Here is a 21,184-nt window from a genome sequence, read left to right on the forward strand (position 1 = left end):
ACTAAACCTGATCGATGGAAGTAAAAATTCAGGGAAGTAACGCGGCAACGAATTTTTGTTATGGCAACTTCCATCAACCTTGAATTAGCTAAATCGCTGTGCCGAGAAAATAGAAGGTGCTTGTACTCTGGAGAAGCTGTCAATGCCGAGTCTAATAAGTTTTTTCTAATTGTAAGTGTCCGGAAACGCGCCGTCGTGATGTGAGCTGTTGGCGGGAAAACAGGAATTATCGGTGCCGTCAGCGACACCTTTGCAAGACTGTCCGCAATTTCATTGAGAAACAAACCCTTGTGGCCAGGCACCCAAATTAAATGAATACATTGTATATGCGCAGGGGCGAGTATTTTAAAGAGCTTTGCTATAGGTGTGTCACCGGATGTGGAAAGCGAGGAGCACACAGACAATGAATCGGTCATTACTGCCGCTATTGGAAGTGAAGTACTTAACTTGCGCAAAGCCAGAATTATTGCCATAAGTTCAGCAAGTAAAACGGGAATAAAATCCGGCAATCGCAGTGAAAAAGACCAATCAAGTTCAGGGCAAAATATTCCGATACCAGATCTTTCCTCAGACTGCGATGCATCCGTTGCAATAAAAACATTCGTTGATATAGTTTTTAGATGTTCTTGCAACAAACCGTTTAAAATGCCGGAAGGTAACGATTTCGCGTGGTTCGGAAAAATATCATGATAACAATTTCGGGATAGGTATGTTGTGTAGTCAGAGGAAGGAAATCACGAATTTGTACATTTAGTGGAACAAGTAACGACTGAACAAATACAATTTGTGGTTTATGAAATTTGGGGCAATGCTCTGAGAAAAAGAAGCCAGGGTCCGAGATAAAAGTTATCTGATCGCGGATAGAGGGTGATTCGTATAACCTTGAGAAAGTTTGCACCGTTAGAGGCTTAAATCGGCATAAAAAGGGTGGCGTGCGCGCTTCTAGGAGTAACACTGCATTTGCAGCATATTTAGGAAGGCCTAAACACATCCGTAGTGCTTCTCTCTCAAGTAGAACCAGCGGCCGAAGCTTGTACGCTGGCGCACCAGAAAATAGAACACATCAAAATTCTAACACCGGCCGGACATACATTTTATATATCATCAAAAGTACCTTCCTTCTCATCCCGGATCTACGGCTGCTCACCCTGCGCAAAACACCCATAGCGCGTACTCCTTTTGTCGCGACGTATTGAATTGGGGACCCCAATTCAGATGTTCATTAACATAACTCCAAGGTACTTTAATGATTCGACTTGCGGGATATCTTGGAGCTTATAATTAATAGATATGTACACAGCGTCTTGAACAGGAAAAACGAGAATACCACACTTATGAGCATTCAGGTTCAACTGTAAACCATCTAGCCAAATTTCGAGTTTCTTTAAGTATGCTTGCAGTGTACTGAAAAGAAAATGAATGACATTGGCCATCGCAAAGAAAGCTATGTCGTCTGCAATAACATAAGTTTTCACATCTGTATGAAGGAGGATAGCACTCAGCAAGATGTTAAACAGAACTGGGGATAGTACTGACCCCTGAGGTACACCCCGAGTTTGTTTGTGTTTAGAAGAGGAGAAGCCGTCTTGAAACCAGAAAAACTCTCTGCCACTTGAAAGTTCCGTCACCCATGCTACTATATAAGCAGGAAACCCATGACTCCACAACCGATTAATTATAATGGGATGCTCTACACTGTCATATGCTTTACACATGTCTAATGTAACTAATGACGCATGCTGTTTTTTGTTACGGGCAATGTGCATACGGCTTTCTAGGTCCACATGCGCGTGCCATATTGAATAACCAGATCTAAAACCTATTTGACACGAACTCAATAATTGTTTATCGTTAATAAATTTTATTACATGGCCATGGAGGACCCCTTCGGTAAGTTTTACTACATTGGATGTTAATGCTATTGGCCTTATGTTATCGAGATTATACCCTGCCCCTTGCTTCTTAAGCAATGGTATAATTTTGGCAATCTTCCATTCATAAGGTAGCCATGCTTTTCTAAGGGAATAGTTTACCAAGCCTAAAAGATCATCCGGGTATTCCTGGTACAGTATCTTTAGCATTGTGTTTGTTATTCCGTCAGGACCTGGTGCAGCATTTGGCAATCTTTCCATGACTTGAGCTAATTCGAATGTCGATACTTCTGAACATTCTGAGAATACTGGTGAAGAAATGGAATTTGAAAGCCGCGTTGCGAACCTGTTTTCTAGTCCTAAAGCCAATTGATCTAATGATTCCTGTAATTCTTGTGAGGTGTAAACTATCGAGTCCACATTTCCTGGCACTTGTGTCCTCTTTCTGCACCGAAGGAAATTGAATAACTCACGTTTGTTATTCGATTTAGACAGGTAGTCGAAATGTATTTTATGAAATTCCTCTTTGGCACGTGAAACTGTACGTTTGAATGTTGCTGCAATGAATTGGTAATCCTTCCAATTTTGTGGACTCTAATTACATATGTCTTTTCCATGCAGCTTTCCTTTTTCTATAATCCCGTGTGCACTCATGGTTCCACCACCTGCTAGGCGGGGCATTCTTGGTTGACGCCGAAGAAATTACAAATTCTGATGCGTTTTTGCAGGCTTCTAAAGCTGCACGAAGGTTCACTCCGAGGTCTTCGTTTCTGCCACTGGAAACTGTGTTAATATTAGAACTCAAGCAAACTTTAAACTTTCTATAATTGACTAATGTTCTCTGTTTTCTTTCGCGTGATTTTATGGGACAGGCGATTTCAAAATACACAGGAAGGTGGTCGTTATTTGAAGCAAAATCAATTATTCTCCAAGCCTTCACTGAAACACTGGAACTACAAAATGAAAGATCTAACAGTGATCGTGCCCGACCGCGAACGAATGTAGGCTGCGTCATTTTTAGGCATGTAAGGTTTTTATGACTGACCCAGTCCCACAGAAGTGTGCAGAGGAGTCTGTTCTGAATCCCCATGAAACATGATGGGAGTTGAAGTCGCCGGTAAGAAGGAATTCATTCTTGCAGCTGGCTAGGGCACTATATAATTATTGTGTATTGTGCACACCCATAGGAATATATGCATTTATAATAGAAAAAGGTCCATGTCCTGGAATATTGAGATCTACTGCCGAAATTTCACAGTCCGATGACATTAGCTGATAGACAATGCTCGCGGTATGACAAAATTTATTCGACAATAGTATCATTATACCACCTCCAAGTGATCGACGATCTAACTGAAATGCTCGAAAATTTTAACATGGTAATTTTAGCAGGATTAAGCCAAGTTTCTTGTAATAATAATATGTCCGGATTTAATTGATTAACTATACAAAGTAAATCCGTTGAAGAAGAAATCAAAGAATGACAATTCCACTGTAAACCTTTTAAAGTACCAATATTGATGAACGGATTACATCAGCAACTACTGTTTCCAAGATGCTTTCTTTAATAACTGACTTTGAATTTGAATTTCCTTTCTTGGTTTTGTGCTTGGGCAGGGAGAATTTACTGGAGACCCAGTTCGCTTCTGGCGCCTAGTCTCATGGCTTATGTCCATTTCATCCTGGGCCTCAGCTTGATCTGAGGTGGAGGGTTTAGATGGAATTGACATTTGGTGTTCTCGGGGTGTCCGCTATGGGACTGAATTAGACGACTCTGCCGCTGCACAAGATGCAAGTTTGGCCGTTGGTACTACGGCTGCTGAGAATAGCTGTGTTATTTGCGAACAAAACACTTGCTAGGTGCACTCACTTACACTCGTAATGATGTCCTCCATCGCCTTCGACATTGCTTTCTCTACCGCTGACTCAATAAAATTCAAAAGTTTTGTGTCAGAGGATCTTGCCTCGCAGCTACACCAGCATATCCAAAAGCTCTGTCCTTAACAACTGTTGGGTGTGTTCAGATAAGGACAGACCAAGGGGGGTCCCGACTATTTTTTGTTTTGCACGAAATTTTTATATGAGCTGGGCAAATGTCTCTATAGAAAGGAATGAACCTTCGTTTTGCGGAAATTGTCACGGATTTCTAGGAAAAAATTCGCGTTTCACAACAGGTAGAAAAAGGCAATTCTGCAACTTTCAGATTTCACAACTTTGGAGGCCTATCACTAAAAACTTAACGCATTGTGGACATCAGTGTTAATTTTTGGTAAATTTTCAGCAATAGTACTATCGGCCTACGGAAATTTAAATTTGTGTGACTGACAGTACATTTTTGAAAAATTGCCAAACTTTGATTTTTGAGCGGCTGCCTCTGGCTGACCCCAAATTCAAGGGTCTTTTTTCGCAGTTTTCGCTAAAGCGCTGAAGCTGAAAATATTTCTCACACGTCTACGAAAGGTTTTTCGCTAATTAAGCAAAACGTTATGCGACTACACTGCATATTTATTTCGTTATAAAATCCCAAAAATGCCATAATTGCAAAACTAGCGAAAATTGCAACATTTTAGGGTCGTTTTAAAAAAAATAATCATCACCAATTTTTATGAAAATGATGAACTATACCCGACCATGGCTGCTAAATATTGTGCTGCAAAAATATGTTGCATTATTTTGTTTTAAGTGAGAAAATTGAGCTTATTTTAATACCCATGTATGGTGTTAACATCAGTGTGTGGCGTTCTAATGATAAAATAAATTTAATAGACATATTTAGTTCGTAGCTCGCTTTTTTGGTTTTAATAATGACGATGGACCCAGCTTGTGTCTTTTTGACCGTTTTGAGTCACAGAAAAGCTGAGCTTGAATTTTTCAGAGCTCCTCTGTCTGTATCCATACTACGGCACATTGAGGCAGCAGGCACGCGAGAGCGCGTACAGCAAGACCAGAGCGTAATTGAATGCCACCCGCAAGAGAGGGAAACAAAAGTACGTATAACAGCCAAGCACTCCGAGAACCTGTGACGGAGAACACATGACCGTCGTGAAATGCGAGGCGCACCGCGGTGCGCCTGCAACGGTCGGCCCCAGACAGAAGAGAGCGTCACCCTCACCCCTGAAAAGAAGCTTTTTGGGTGTGGGCAGTAAGTTGTTTTCTACGTGTGTCAATGATACAGTTTCTTCATCACATTGTAGTTACTCTCGTGTCGTCCTCTATTATTAATAATAAGTTATCTCGTAGGCAGATAAGATAGAGATTGCGGAGTAAGCAAGAAGCCCACTGCAAGCAGCTCTCTTCACGTAAACCCTGGAGTCAAGACATCAGCTGCGATCCGGCTACTGAACTTTCGTTATTGCACTAAGAACTTCCTTGGACGCTACCTTCACCCCAAAGTGAGTGTACCTTAACTCACTGTAACCTACTGTGTCACCGAGAGACCGCACTGTGGCACAGTTCTGATGGCGAAGTTTCCTGAACAAAATTGCTGCGCCGACTACTTAAGAGACACAAGCGAAAGATCAGGTTTCAAAGGAATTTCCGCAGTGTCAAAGACTTGGGAATTGACAATCTAAAGAAAGTGTTGGAAGCTGACACAGCGCTAAGAGTGCATGAATCGCACTTTGTGTGCAAGAATTGCTTTAGGAACTTTAAGGAAGACATTGAGCATATGGAAGAGGAATCCAGTCAGTCCAATCAGGGATTCCAGACTACAGAGGAAGTTATGGAAAGCATTAAGGCTGTCGTTGTTGCCCCATCAGCAGTGTCGCCCCTAAAGCCTCCTCGGAGTGTAAAGAAAGGGAAGAGACTCTCGTACGCAAAGCGCAAGGCAGATGAAATTACTAGAGCTGCTGTAAGAAACATTCGATGCGGAATTCACACAGCATACGGCATTAAAGACATTCCATCACAATTCAGTTGCTGCGCCTGTGCCAGCTGGAAGAAAAACCTACACACAGCGTACATCAAGTGCACATCTTTTCGAGAGCGGTTCCGTCTGCTATCCTTCATACATTTGAGCCTAAGAATAAAAGAAGTGCAACGCTTCATTCCAGAGGCAGCGAAGCACGCGATTCTAAAGGCCAGGAAGATAGCTGCAGAAGGTGTGTGGAGCCTTTTGGAGCCGTACTGCAGAGAAAAATTGAGTGAAGCAGACACCAACAAAATCCTTGAATACTACACAAAAGATGAGCTGGACTGTTCAAGACAGAGTCCAAACAAGAAAGATGTGGTGCGCGTGCGCATCGATGGAAAAGCCGAATTCATTTCGAAGCGTTTCATGACGCGGTCGCTACGAGAGACATACTCAGTCTCCAAACTTGCTAGTCCGCTGTCAGCGGTTGGTCTGACAAAATTCATATCTTTGCGCCCAGAATGGGTCAAACCGCATCGGGAGGGGTGTGTATGGGCATATTGTGCAAATTTCAAACTATGCCTTATTGGGATCAAAAATGCGTCGGGGTCTGTGATGTCGACCGAATGGATATTACTCATTCTGGGTGACGTGAATAAACTATTTAATGCGCAACATGAACGTGTGCTTCTTGTAGATTCATAACTGCATCATTCCCACCATCTCAACCCGTTTCTGCGAATGATAAATTCGTCGAAATATTAAGACCGCAACGGTCTTAATACTCCCATACAATGGTAATGCTCTAGCCGCCTGTACATTATTGTAACCAACTCTAGTCCATAAATTTCGTTGCTTGATGGAAGAAAATCAGGGTAAGTACGCAGTTGAAGATGGTAACACGAATGCTTTTATTATTAATAAAGTATAGGAAGAAATTTTTTGCAGGATTTTCATCGAAATATGGTCCTCAAGTAGTCTTAGGGCAAGTTATAATCATTTTCCTTAAAGAAACAAAGGCAAACCTCACATTTCGGGCCCCCTTTCTCTACCACCCAGCAGCGAGCAATTGGGTCTAGGCACACTAACGCAACAATAACATTTTCCCGTACTGTTAGGGAAATACTAGTTAAATCTCTTTTGCGTTAGATACGTGGTATGATGTGAACTAAAATGGTTGACGTGCAGAAAGATTTGCACTCTACACCACGAGCTTTCATTTGTACGCGCTCTCAGGTGCCGGCTGCCTCAATGTACTGGTAGGGACACAGACAGAGGAGCTCTGAAAATTCAAGCTCAGCTTTTCTGTGACTCAAAACGGTCAAAAAGACACAAGCTGGGTCAATCGTCATTCTTAAAACCAGAAAAGCGAGCTACGAACTAAATATGTCTATTAAATTTATTTTATTATAAGAACGCCACACATTGATGTTAAGACCATACATGGGTATTAAAATAAGCTCAATTTTCTCACTTAAAACAAAATAATGCAACATATTTTTGCAGCACAATATTTAGCAGCCATGGTCGGGTATAGTTCATCATTTTCATAAAAATTGGTGATGACTATTTTTTTTAAAACGACCCTAAAATGTTGCAATTTTCGCTAGTTTTGCAATTATGGCATTTTTGGGATTTTATAACGAAATAAATATGCAGTGTAGTCGCATAACGTTTTGCTTAATTAGCGAAAAACCTTTCGTAGACGTGTGAGAAATATTTTCAGCTTCAGCGCTTTAGCGAAAACTGCGAAAAAAGACCCTTGAATTTGGGGTCAGCCAGAGGCAGCCGCTCAAAAATCAAAGTTTGGCAATTTTTCAAAAATGTACTGTCAGTCACACAAATTTAAATTTCCGTAGGCCGATAGTACTATTGCTGAAAATTTACCAAAAATTAACACTGATGTCCACAATGCGTTAAGTTTTTAGTGATAGGACTCCAAAGTTGTGAAATCTGAAAGTTGCAGAATTGCCTTTTTCCACCTGTTGTGAAACGCGAATTTTTTCCTAGAAATCCGTAATAATTTCCGCAAAACGAAGGTTCATTCCTTTCTATAGAGACATTTGCCCAGCTCATATAAAAATTTCGTGCAAAACAAAAAATAGTCGGGACCCCCCTTGGTCTGTCCTTATCTGAACACACCCTGTTATGGCTTCTCGGCGCGAGCATCGTCGCCTGTCCATTATTTCGAGCAACTGGGTTTCTATTGCTCTTGCCGAACAAGTGGAATCATCAGCCGCATGGCTTCCTGCACAAAGGCAGCACTTCTCTACTTCGGCAGTGCATTCACTAGATGGATGATCATCGCCACAGACTCGGCAGCGTGAATTGGATTTACAGCCCCTTGCACTGTGTCCAAAACGCCAACAATTACGGCATTGCAGAGGGCGAGAAGCAAGGGGTTCTACTCTAAAAATAAGTGGCCCTATTTTCAACTCTGATGGCCAAGATTTACCAGCAAAGGTAGCAATAATTGATCCAGTGGGAACTCTCTCACCGTTAACTACGCGGTTGCACCGGTATACAGCTATCACCCCAGCATCAGCCAGCTTCTCCGGAGTCTCAGTTGGTGTTAGTCGAGAGTCGACTCCTTGAACAATTCCCTTAGTGCATGCTAAAAGAGGCGGGATGAACGCACTCACCGGAACCGATGCAAATGTCCTGCACTTTAGGATGTCAGCAACACATCAGGGGTCGGACGACCTACATATAGGCCACCTCTTCCAAACTGACCCACGCCAATTATCACCTGGAAGTGTGGTGTCATGGCCTGCAGCTCCGCCTGGATAGCCTTTGGGTTGTTGAGACGAATAAAACCCCCACCAGAAGGCACCAGCGCTACAGGGATGCTACTAATACCACTGCGGAAAAAGAAGAATCCAACAATAACTCGTCGTTAGGCAAAGAGGCTGACCAAGGGCTGTGCCCCTGGCCAGGAGACGAATTAGGCATCAGCACTGATGCAGTCGCTTAAACAAGTAAAAGGCAACGTGAATTAATTAATACAGGTCAACTTCACCAAAAACTCAACCAAACCACCCTCCAATACTTGCAGGAACCCTGAGGAACAGGAGCGGCCGAGCCCTACACGCGACCGCGTGTACGCTCGCGTGGCGCGAGCTCTAGAATGATGCTGCTGATGATGATCCTGGGATAAATGGCACCTACCCACTCAAGGCGATAGACCAGACGTCGTACAGATCTATGATCTTAAAATGCTGAATTCATACGATAGAGAAAACGTCGTCGATGACAATGATCACTTGTTCGTAATGCACATTATAATGCAATGGTAAAACAACCACGTTAATTAAAAACACACGTCAAAAACACACAACTGGACAGCTTATTTCTTACGTGTGATGCTTCGCGCTTATCTGATTCTATCGCTTTGTACTACCCAAGAAAACCGCAATTTCCACTCTTTATTTCACCTTACCGCGCAAACATATGGGGCAGCCACTGTGGCGCTTCGTCTCGGAGACAAGCGAAAGAGTTATTTGTGCTCATTTTGAGTTTAACGCTAAGAATAACCGGCCCACTCCCGTACTTGAGATGACTTGCCGTTTTTCCTGACCAGATTTTCTGCTGCAACGCGCCTTTTTTTTTTGCAGAGCTCGCCACGTGAAGTTTCGATCTGATTTAACACAGCCGTGGCATTTCCTGGGCTCTGTTTTGACATCACCTCAATTGGGGCCTTCAATTTCGATTATTAATGTGTCAAATTACGTGTGTTTTTGTTATTTCCAAGAAATGGGCCTGCCATGAATTGTCAATGTCCTACAGGTTCTTCATATAAACAATCGCGATCAAGTTAATAATAATAATAAAAAAATTATCGCAGCCTGCACAATGTCGCGCAAGGCCGCGGGTCACAGCAGAGCTGGTGTATTGGTGGTGGATAAATCGGCACACGTGTTCTGGGTGCGAAGCAGAAGAAAAGGAGGAGGACGAGGATGAAGAAGAAGAGGAAGGGAGCGCGCCGGTTCACGAAGATGATACTTTTGCTACGTCACACGACAAACTATCCTTGCTGTACTGTACTATGCATGGCTACGCTTTCCCTCTCTTTTTCTGTATCATCGTTTTTGTGTATATTGCTTTCTGTCTCTTTCTCTCTCTTTCGTTCCTTTCTTTTCCTACAGTAGGGTACGGATTTGGGCTGGTTGGTGCATAACTTCAAGTAGAAAACAGCGCTACGAGACGGGACAAAGAAAGGGCACAAACACGGCGCTGACTATCAAACAAATGTGCTTTTATTCCACCAGTCCGCATATTTATACTCCACCATGACTAAAGAAAGCATAACAAAAACACCAGAAAAAACCGGTCAGCCTGCGCAAAGGCAAGAAAAAAATTTAACTCGACAGAAATTTTATCTCCTTCGGAAGCAGTGAAATCGAGGGGAGGCTAACGCATGCCTCGCCGCCTTTACAAATGTGATACGCTTCAGAAACGAGACGCGCACGTTCGTCATAGTACTTTGATAGGAAACTCGTATCTTTAAAAGATGGCTGGCAGCCGCATTCATTGCAATGAATGGACAGTTGACTGTCTTTTGCTTGTTTAGAGACCTTGTTCGCGTGCTCGCGCAAGCGGTCATTAGCACACCGGCCAGTTTGACCAACATAGTAACGCCCGCAGGAAAGAGGAATCTTGTACACAACAGAATCGCAACATTCAACAAACTTTTGCCGGTGCTTCTTACTACATCTTTCCGTCTTGGTTTCTCTGTTTACCTGCTGACACAGGCTGCCAAGTTTATTTTTGGCAGAGAATAACAACCTTACCCCAGCCCTACTGACCACCTTTTTAAGATTATGTGCCACCTGGTGCACATACGGGATGACTGCAACTGGTTGCTGGGGGTGTGTCGGTGATGGCACAGCTGCTGAGACCCTGTTCTTAAAGCAAGAAAGGAGGCTTTCAGCGATGCTGGTCAATACAGTTTCCGGGAAACCTGCCAGCTTCAAACGTGCTAATTGACAAGAAAAACTCTCCTCAACCTGGTGGTCACAGGACCTCTCAAGCGCCGCCTTCATACAGGCCCTGGCAATGCCGCGCTTCACAATCTTCGAGAGCGCGGACGAGAAAAGGAGAAGGCTCTTCTGCGACCTAGGCGCACAACCCCAACAAACATGGTCGTTTGAGAACAAGAGTTCCAAGTCCAAGAAGCGTAGCCTATTGTCTAAGGGATGCTCGGTGGTCAACTCAAGTGGACTTAATTCCGTAAGGAATACGTCAAAAATTCCAGCAACAGGCTGTACGTCAAGAGGGTTAGTGCAATAAAATACTAAAATGTCGTCCACGTACCGCATCACCTTTACCACGCTAGTCTGTCTAAGCTTGCTGTCAAGATTACGGTCATAGCGGGCTAGTAAGATGTCGCTGAGGACAGGGGCGATGCATGGGCCAATGCAGATCCCTTTTCGCTGAATGAAAAGCTTATCGTCAAAACTTATAAAAGTGGATTGCATTTTTTCTTGCCTTTGCGCAGGCTGACCGGTTTTTTCTGGTGTTTTTGTTATGCTTTCTTTAGTCATGGTGGAGTATAAATATGCGGACTGGTGGAATAAAAGCACATTTGGTTGATAGTCAGCGCCGTGTTTGTGCCCTTTCTTTGTCCCGTCTCGTAGCGCTGTTTTCTACTTGAAGTTATGCACCAACCAGCCCGAATCCGTACCCTACTGCAGTTCATTTCTACTACATCGGGCTGTTTTTCTTCGTTCACGCCTTTCTCGTGCTTACATTCGTTAGTCGTCTGCATAAACCTGCTCGCCACTGCAACTTGTGGAGCTCGCCTCTACACCTACTCCCTCAAGCATTCCTACCTGCCGCCTGAAGTTGCCTGTCTTTTCGGGGCTCTAAAGCCTTCAGAAGGCCATGTCAAAAGAATGTGCCGCATTTTGCGTTCAGAGGCATTCCGACAGGCTCGCTTCTTCACGGACTGCCTGTAGTTTGTGAACTACAGTGAAATGTCTTCACCCAGTGCCCAAAGGAGGTTTTTAGGAGACTTGCGTTTGGCGTCTCAGACAGCTGACTTCCTCTGGGGCAACCTGGTCGTTCGATTGCCTAGGAGCAAACGTCAGAATTCGGAGCAAGGTAAAGATGTCAAGGTACTCGGGGATGCCTCAGTTCCGAAGAACGTAGCTGATCTTCTCAAACTCGGGCCAAAGTTCTGTGAGCACACTGATTTGGACAAGACGGAACTACTCAGCCTCGTCAGAACAGCTGCTGGAAAAGCAAAGACGGATGAAGTTGACCGGTGAATCAGGGAAGGAGTGGACTGCCTGCCTCAGCGGGTTAAGAAAGGCAATACGGTTAAGCTCCGCTCAGCGGTTGCTGTCCTTAAGGATGCCGGCCTGAAGCTGCTCCTGTCTGATAAAGAGGGAGGATTCGTCGTGGTGCCTCGTGGTATGTACAAGGAAAAGGCACAAGTGGCCATTAACAGCAACTTCCACGAAGCGAAAGGAGTGGTCCTCACGAAAGTGAAAACTAGGGCAGTTCAGCTGTGCGAAAGGGCTGGACTTTCCAAACTGGCATCATCCGTGAAGGCCTGCAAAGGAACCAGCCTTTCAGCCTTTTTCAGCGCCAAGACTCACAAAGAACTTTGCCCGTTCCGGGCCATCGTTTCCGAGCGCGGTACCTGGCAGCGAGAAGGTGGTGCGTTCCTGCAAAGGTTCTTGTGCCTACTTGACATCGACGACCCCTACCTCATAAGGAGCCCAGGTACTGTTTCTGCCTATCCCCGAGATGAATGCCCAGTGGGTGTGCGTGCCTTTTCAGTCGACATCAAGGACTTATACTACTCGTTGCCTCAGAACGATGTGTGTGCCGAAGTTAGTAATTGCATTGACGGATACGGTGTTGTTAAGTTTCAGAATGCATGTGGAATCACGGTCGACAAATTTTTAGAGTTCCTAACGTTTTACATGCAATCCACTTTTATAAGTTTTGACGATAAGCTTTTCATTCAGCGAAAAGGGGTCTGCATTGGCTCATGCATCGCCCCTGTTCTCAGCGACATCTTACTAGCCCGCTATGACCGTAATCTTCACAGCAAGCTTAGACAGACTAGCGTGGTAAAGGTGATGCCGTACGTGGACGACATTTTAGTATTTTATTGCACTAACCCTCTTGACGTACAGCCTGTTGCTGGAATTTTTGACGTATTCCTTACGGAATTAAGTCCACTTGAGTTGACCACCGAGCATCCCTTAGACAATAGGCTACGCTTCTTGGACTTGGAACTCTTGTTCTCAAACGACCATGTTTGTTGGGGTTGTGCGCCTAGGTCGCAGAAGAGCCTTCTCCTTTTCTCGTCCGCGCTCTCGAAGATTGTGAAGCGCGGCATTGCCAGGGCCTGTATGAAGGCGGCGCTTGAGAGGTCCTGTGACCACCAGGTTGAGGAGAGTTTTTCTTGTCAATTAGCACGTTTGAAGCTGGCAGGTTTCCCGGAAACTGTATTGACCAGCATCGCTGAAAGCCTCCTTTCTTGCTTTAAGAACAGGGTCTCAGCAGCTGTGCCATCACCGACACACCCCCAGCGACCAGTTGCAGTCATCCCGTATGTGCACCAGGTGGCACATAATCTTAAAAAGGTGGTCAATAGGGCTGGGGTAAGGTTGTTATTCTCTGCCAAAAATAAACTTGGCAGCCTGTGTCAGCAGGTAAACAGAGAAACCAAGACGGAAAGATGTAGTAAGAAGTTGTTGAATGTTGCGATTCTGTTGTGTACAATAATAATAATAGGTCCTTTATTTTTCATCAAGCATAAGATGAGGGAGGCAGGGAGAAAAAGCTGACGAGCAGCTTGACTAGCTCCGGCCCCCCAAAATGTACACTTCGGCGCGTTTACAGCAGACTGTGCTGAACATATTGAATAACCAGAATGACAATGAGAACGCAAAGTGACAGGTTATTAAACAGTGTACATAAACAGGGCAAAGAAACATCAAGAAAAAAAATTAAGACATGGAAGAGAGAAAACATTTGGAAATAATACAATTCATTTTCATTGAAAATATCATGTAATCACACAACATTTGTTATCACAAAACATTCGTAACTAGAAAACATTTTTGAGAAAATATTCGTGCCTAGAGAAACCAGTGTTGAAATTCATCATGGGCAAACGAGACAACGTATGGGTTAGATTTATAAAATGACAATGGTGCTTACAGAACATAAAAAATTGTTTCAAAACAAGCATTAGAAATATGAGGGGAGAACCACTGCAAAACTATGAATACAATTAAACTTCAACATTTGAAAAAAAAAAAGTACGCAGTTTTTTTGTAGATGATCTCTCCGGTGCAATGTTTTGGTTGCTAAACAAGTTTAGTAACTCCGGAAGCTTGTGTTTTAGCATTTGTGTCCCGTAATTTGTTCGACATAACGGTACTTTCCAAGTCTCTGGATGGCGCACTGAATATGGCTGCATCCTCCTTTCTAAACAGGCTAATCGAGCTAGGAAATGGCCGTTATCTTTAATTTCGGATTTGTATGCTATGGACAGGCGGTAAGAATAGAGAGATGGAATACGTAGAGTATGATGCCTATGGAAAAGCGACGCTGAAGGATGATCAAAAGCCACATTATATATATACCTTAACATTTTTTTCTGAAGGGAGTACAGTATTCGTAAATTCGTGAATGTCGTTGATCCCCATACAAGATGACAGTAGATTACATGTGAATAAAATAGCGAGTTATAGATAAGAAGTTTAACGTACGTGGGGAGAGTTCGTCTGTTTAGATACGTTATCCCTACAATGCTAGATAATTTTTGTGCTACATAACTAACATGGTCGTCCCAAGACATTGTTTCCGAAAATATTACACCTAGTATCTTAAATGTTTTAACTCTGTCTATAAGTGCGCCGTTATACACTAAAACTGCATCGGTGACCACGTCCCTGTTTTTTGGCCGGAAAACTACAGCTTTTGTTTTGGTAGTATTAATCTTTAATGCATTGTAATCGGTCCACTTACCTAGCTGCGTTAATGTATTGTTTGCTCTATCCATTATATCCGACAATACCGTACCGGAGAAAAGTAAAGTCGTGTCATCGGCGTAAATTACAAATTTTGTGGTTTTATCAATATTGACAATATCATTAATGTACAAGTTAAATAGAAATGGACCCAAGATACTTCCTTGTGGAACACCGGACAAAATTGGTTTGATGTCGGAAGAATGGCCGTTTATATTTACAAATTGCTGCCTGCAACCTAAATAAGAGCGGAGAAGGGCCAATACCTTACCGCGAAATCCATACTTTTCGAGTTTTTTTAGTAACAGGCTATGATTAAGATAATCAAAAGCCTTCGTGAAATCTACGTAGATGCCCAGAGCCAAGTGTCGATGTTCAAAAGCATTCAAAATGAACTCCTTCTGTTCTAACAGAGCGAGTTCTGTTGAGCGCTTTTTCCTGAAGCCGAATTGCGCCGTATGTATTATCTCATGTTTATCGCAAAAGCTGATCAGTCTTGACAAACAAACTTTTTCGAGGCCTTTAGAAAATATGGGCAAGAGGGATACTGGCCTGTAGTTAGCTATACTATTTTTGTCTCCCTTTTTGTGCAGAACAGTTACTTTGGCTATTTGCATTCGTTTTGGGAAAACCCCTTCTGCTAAGCAAAGATTAAAAACATGTGTTAGGCTAGGTGCTATAAGGTCTATCACGTGTTTGACAGGTTTTATTTTAATACCATCAGCATCGCTACTAGCACTGTTGTTGAGCCCTACAAAAGTAGAGATCACCTCTGTGGTTGTAACAGGGTTAAGAAAAAACGTTTTGTCGCAAGTACGTTCTAAGTAATGCAGGGCATTGTCATTAATTTCTCCGGTATCAATATTGACGAAATAATCATTGAACAAATCTGCTAGTCGTTTTCCACTAAATTCGTCGTCATTCTGTCTTATTTGTGTTAAAATTCCTGAATGCCTCGATCGATTTAATAAAGCGTTTAGATTTTTCCACGTTATGTCTGCTCTTGACTCAGACATAGAAAAAAGGTCACAGAAATAGTTATCCTTAGCCTTTCTAATTGCTTTCGTTAGACTATTACGATATGTTTTGTAAGTTCTGAGTAGCTCAACATCAAGATCCCTCTTTCCTGCGGGCGTTACTATGTTGGTCAAACTGGCCGGTGTGCTAATGACCGCTTGCGCGAGCACGCGAACAAGGTCTCTAAACAAGCAAAAGACAGTCAGTCAACTGTCCATTCATTGCAATGAATGCGGCTGCCAGCCATCTTTTAAAGATACGAGTTTCCTATCAAAGTACTATGACGAACGTGCGCGTCTCGTTTCTGAAGCGTATCACATTTGTAAAGGCGGCGAGGCATGTGTTAGCCTCCCCTCGATTTCACTGTTTCCGAAGGAGATAAAAATTCTGTCGAGTTAATTTTTTTTCTTGCCTTTGCGCAGGCTGACCGGTTTTTTCTGGTGTTTTTGTTATGCTTTCTTTAGTCATGGTGGAGGATAAATATGCGGACTGGTGGAATAAAAGCACATTTGGTTGATAGTCAGCGCCGTGTTTGTGCCCTTTCTTTGTCCCGTCTCGTAGCGCTGTTTTCTACTTGAAGTTCTTTTCCTATTTTTGTTCTCTTCTTTATCGATGTCTTTGTTTATATCCATCTCTTTATGTACACGGTCTCTCGCCTTGTTTTTCTCTGTTCCCACTTTTACTTTCTATCAATTTCTCTGTTTCTATTTCTTTCTCTCTCTCCCTCTCCGTACTCTCTCTCTATATTCTTTCTCCCATCCTCCTTTCTCTCCTTCTAAACCTCACATCTCTCCTCCTCACCGTCACTTTCCTTTCGCACCACCTTGCTATGCATACTCCGCAACGCTATGCTCTGTTCTGCCAGCGTGCCTGGATAGCCAAGTGGTTAGGACGCTCGCCTTTGGAGTGGGTACGCGATTTCCAATCGCGCCTCAGGAAAACGAGAGATGAGATTCTCTCTTCTTCTTTCTTTTTTCTGTTTCGTTCTCTCTCTTTCCCTCTTTCACCCTCTCTCTCTCTCTCTCTCTCTCTCTCTCTCTCTCTCTACTTGGTATCTCGCCTGTGTTATTGCATCCCTCGCCGGACAAATCGGCACACGTCTTCTGGTAGCGAAGCGGAAGAGCAAGGCGATGAAGAAGAGGACGAAAATGGCACGTGCTGGTTCATGATAATGATCATTTTCTATCTACGACACATGGCTCACCTCGACCTTAACAGCTATGTTGTAAAAGGTAATTAACGAGTGCTTGTTGACTACGCATGTCAATGTAAATTAAGATGCGGCAAATATTTCGACCTCGACGTAGCGTTTGTGTGCGAAAACGACAGGTGCCTTACGGTCATGGCACTTTATAAAACAAACTTTGTTGTCTAAAAAATAAAACACCTTGTGTAAATAAATAATGCATTTATGTAATTTTTAAATGAAATGTCATAATATACCCATTTGACGAAGGTTAAGTAATTAAAATTTTGGGCGCTTCCATGCTCTAGTGTTTTCATGCTCTTTCAATGCATAGAATCACTCTCGAAACAAAATTTTGCTCAGGTCTAGTGTTCGCCACAGTGAAAAAAGTGAATGACAGTTTTCCCCAAATAAGACAATCAAACCATTGGAAAGAGAACAGCTATTTGGTTTCTGAAGGTAGCACAAATCAATGCACTTAGAAACCAACCAGAAAAGTTTGGCTGTTTATCGCTGTCGTCACCCGTTGTAGCAAGACGGGAAGTTGGGCCAAATGGTTGGGATTCATTTTGAACTTGTTTGCAGCGCAACACTAAACAAGGACAAGGGTGTTGTTCGTATCCTTATTTTTTGTTCTTGTCAAGTGTTGCGCTGTAACCGAGTTCAAAATGAACCCGTTGTAGTGCGTACATGAACAAAACATGACATCTACGTCATATGAGTTCATCGGTAATCAAAGTCAGCCGACGATTTAAGGTATGAGTTTTGGTCTTAACGCATGACATCTAAATTTGAAAACATCATGAAAGCATGCATCGATTTCGTTGTGAACTCTGTTTCAACTGTAATATCTAATGGTTTCCCAATGGTTTGTCCTCCGTTGACTTAAGTATGAAAGCTCACGGATTAAATGAGGGATGCACGCAGGCGTTTACAAATGTCTCTTTAAGAAAAGTCAATAATGGAGCATATGCATTCCGTAGTTTATGAGTGAGAAAAACATGGATTGGGAGAAGGGTGGGAGCCCGTTTTAACGAGATAGCTTTAAAGAGCTCGTTCCGCAGAAATCCCGGTGTAGGCGTCGCTGGTTGTGAGCGAAAAATCATAATCTTGCATAAAATAAAAATGAGAAAAAATCTTAGGTTGCAGTGAGAATCATACCCAGGCCGTCTACGTGGCAAACAGATGTTCTACCACAGAGCCACTCCATTGTTTCTTTTTATTGCAATGTTAATACGTTATATACATATACACATGTGCCACACATCACCCACCAGCATGCGTAAGGCTGGCTGGATCTACATATGCACTTTTAACTCTTTCAGTGTATCTAGTATACAAATGATTTCATCACTTACCCCTCGGTGCTCCAGCACTTCTCTGAGCTTCGTGATCTGTTCAACAAAATAGGCGTTAACCTATCGCGCTTGTGGCTCAGCATTTCGTATATCCATACGTGACAGGCACAAAACGAATTCCGTAGGCATCAATTGGTAGTTCCTTCTTCAATGTTCTCTGCAGCACATCCCAATAAAACACAGCGTCCCAACAGTCAACAAAAACATGCTCTACAGTTTCTGGTTTGTTACACAAAAGACAATGCCATTCCATTGTTGTATTTTCTTTCATGGTATTTAATACAAACGTGCGTAATTAGCATACATAGCGAACAAAATACTAGAGGCGGCCTCTACCAGCGTACAGGCGTTACACAGAAGTCCTAAAAGGGTATTAAAGCTATACATTTCATGAAGAGTTCATACCAGTCCGGTTGAAACTGTAATTGTTGATAAAAGTCTTCTAGCTGAAGAGTCATTTGAATGAACTGCAACCGCGATGATACCATGGCTTCCGCATGCCTGTCTAACATGCGAGTTTTCCATGAACCGTGCATACCCATTAGTGAAATGTATGAATCAGTGCGGTTTTTGACAGTAAGGTTCTCTAATGACTATCTATTCTCTAGTTCACGAAAAGATCTATATAATGCCATATTAGATATGTTGTTTCCTGCACCTTTGCACCGCTCACTATATGTTGGATTGCCTGCACACGACGTGCTTGTGCGTGTGAAGAAAATGCCTATTTCACCAATATCCAAGACATTCTTCTACAGAGTGCATGCACAGACGCTGTCTGTGAAGACCTGGTTAAGCAGCAAATGCATCTTTGTATCTTCAGGTAATTGTCGCCTCTGTGAAGTTCCGGAAACTATAGAACATTGCTTCATCAGCTGCAAAGACGCCATACTCTTTTGGGACGTTCTACAAAGGGCTTTTAAAAAACAACTCGATTTAAATTCGTACAGCATACGTTATCTCGTGCCACCCAAAAGCCATTCTACGCCTGTTGACATACTATTCCTAATGGGTATGCCACTCCATTGCTTGGAACTGCACTGAAATTAACTTTAATGCTTCACAAACATACGCGTCCTGTGTACAGGTGTCACAGCACGAGATGTAATATCGCAGTAAAACGGGGTACAAGCGTATATTGCCATCGGGCGTCAAACCATGTGAACTGCATAACGAGTTGGTGGTTTAAAGCCGGCCGCCCATTACAAAAGGCACACACATTTCTGCGCTATTCCCTTACGAACACGTAGTGGGTGCATCGCAACTTCGAAAAAGTATCACGCGCGTACTTGCTGCTGGTTTAAAGCATGCCACCCATAGAGTTTCTTACTATAAAAAAGTCACAGTTTCGCCGCAACGGCGAAGCAATGAATGCGATAGCAATAAAATGTAATGTAACGCGAAGAACGGAAAGCAGCTCGAAATTGTCAGCGTGTCGCTCGAGCCCAAAGGACGCACGAAAAGAGCGCACACAGAACGAGCGCGAACTAATGCGTCAAAGCTCGACACTTGAAGCGCACTGCTCAAACATAAAGCACGACGCACGAAACGAACGAACAGGTACACACAAGACGAGCGCGAACTAATTGTCACAGTTGTTACTTATTTCTGTTTGAACAGCGCGCTCTTTTCGCAATGATGATGATCAAAACTTTATTTCACCCAAAAGAGAGGACTGACCCAGAGATCGGTTACGCTGCTTAGAGGAGGTCAGCGGGAATGCCTTGGGACGCCGCGGCCTCCAATGCGCGTGAGATTACCCGGCGTTGCTGTGCCGAGTCGGTGGTACGCAGAAGGGACTCCCACGTATCTTCTGTGTGTGAAGCGTCAGCGTACTGTGGGCACGTCCACGCCATGTGTATGAGGGTGGCTGACTGTGAGCAGTATCTGCAGTGTGGTGTCACGAGGTGTGGGTATACCTTGCTATAAAGCCAGGGGTTGGGAAAGACACCTGTCTGAAGCTTGCGCCACAGGACGGCATCACGTCGGGGGAGGTCTTTATGAGCTGGAGGGTAGTGGAGACGGCCTAGTCTGTAGTGCTGTAAAATGTCTGTGTAAGTAAACAAAAGTTTGTTTTTCGCAGGCCTGCGAGGGCGAAGAATGGGAAGTGTGAGGCGTAAGGAACACCACCCGGTAGTTGACATCTCGGGCGAGAGTGTGTGCCTGCACATTTCCACTAAGAGATTCATGGGCCGGGGTCCAGATAAGAAGGCGAGGTGAGGTAGGTGGGGTGTGGTCCTTTTGATTGAGTATGCCTGTGTAGAGATACGGCCCGCGTCAAAATTTCGGATGGCGAGTTGGGAATCGCTTACGATCACCTTGGTTGTACGGTCGGTCATTGCCAAAGCAATGGCAACCTCTTCAGCAACTGTTATATCGGTGGAGTGAATTACACTGCATGCCGTGCTCCAACCGCGGTGTGGGGCCAGGGCGACAGCCACCATTGTTGAACGATGTGGGTGCCGAGAGGCGTCTGTGTAGGTGACATCGGAGCGACTTGCGAAACGTTTCTGTAGTTGGCGCGCACGGTCGGCCCTGCGATCCGCGTGATGTTCGGGGTGCATGTGTTTGGGGAGTGGAGGAAAACAGAGGCTGAGTCGTTGAGCTGTCGGTATGTCTTGGTAAGTGGTGGCCGCCCGCGTGGGGATGAGTCCAATTTGGTGCAATACAGCGCGTCCCGCATGCGTGAGTGAGAGTCGCTGGTACTGGGACGTGAGGGTAGCTTCAATAAGCTCGTTGACCGTGTTCGACACCCCAAGGGCCATAAGTTTGGAGGTAGAAGTGGACATTGGGAGTCCTAAGGCGGTCTTCTATGCCTTGCGAAGCGAAGCATCGAGGCGATCGAGATCAGCGCGCATAAGGCGGAGGTAGGGGGCCACGTAGGTGACGCGTGTGCAGACAAATGC

This window comes from Rhipicephalus sanguineus, chromosome 6 (assembly GCF_013339695.2).
Source record: "Rhipicephalus sanguineus isolate Rsan-2018 chromosome 6, BIME_Rsan_1.4, whole genome shotgun sequence".
In the NCBI taxonomy this organism is placed as follows: Eukaryota; Metazoa; Arthropoda; class Arachnida; order Ixodida; family Ixodidae; genus Rhipicephalus; species Rhipicephalus sanguineus.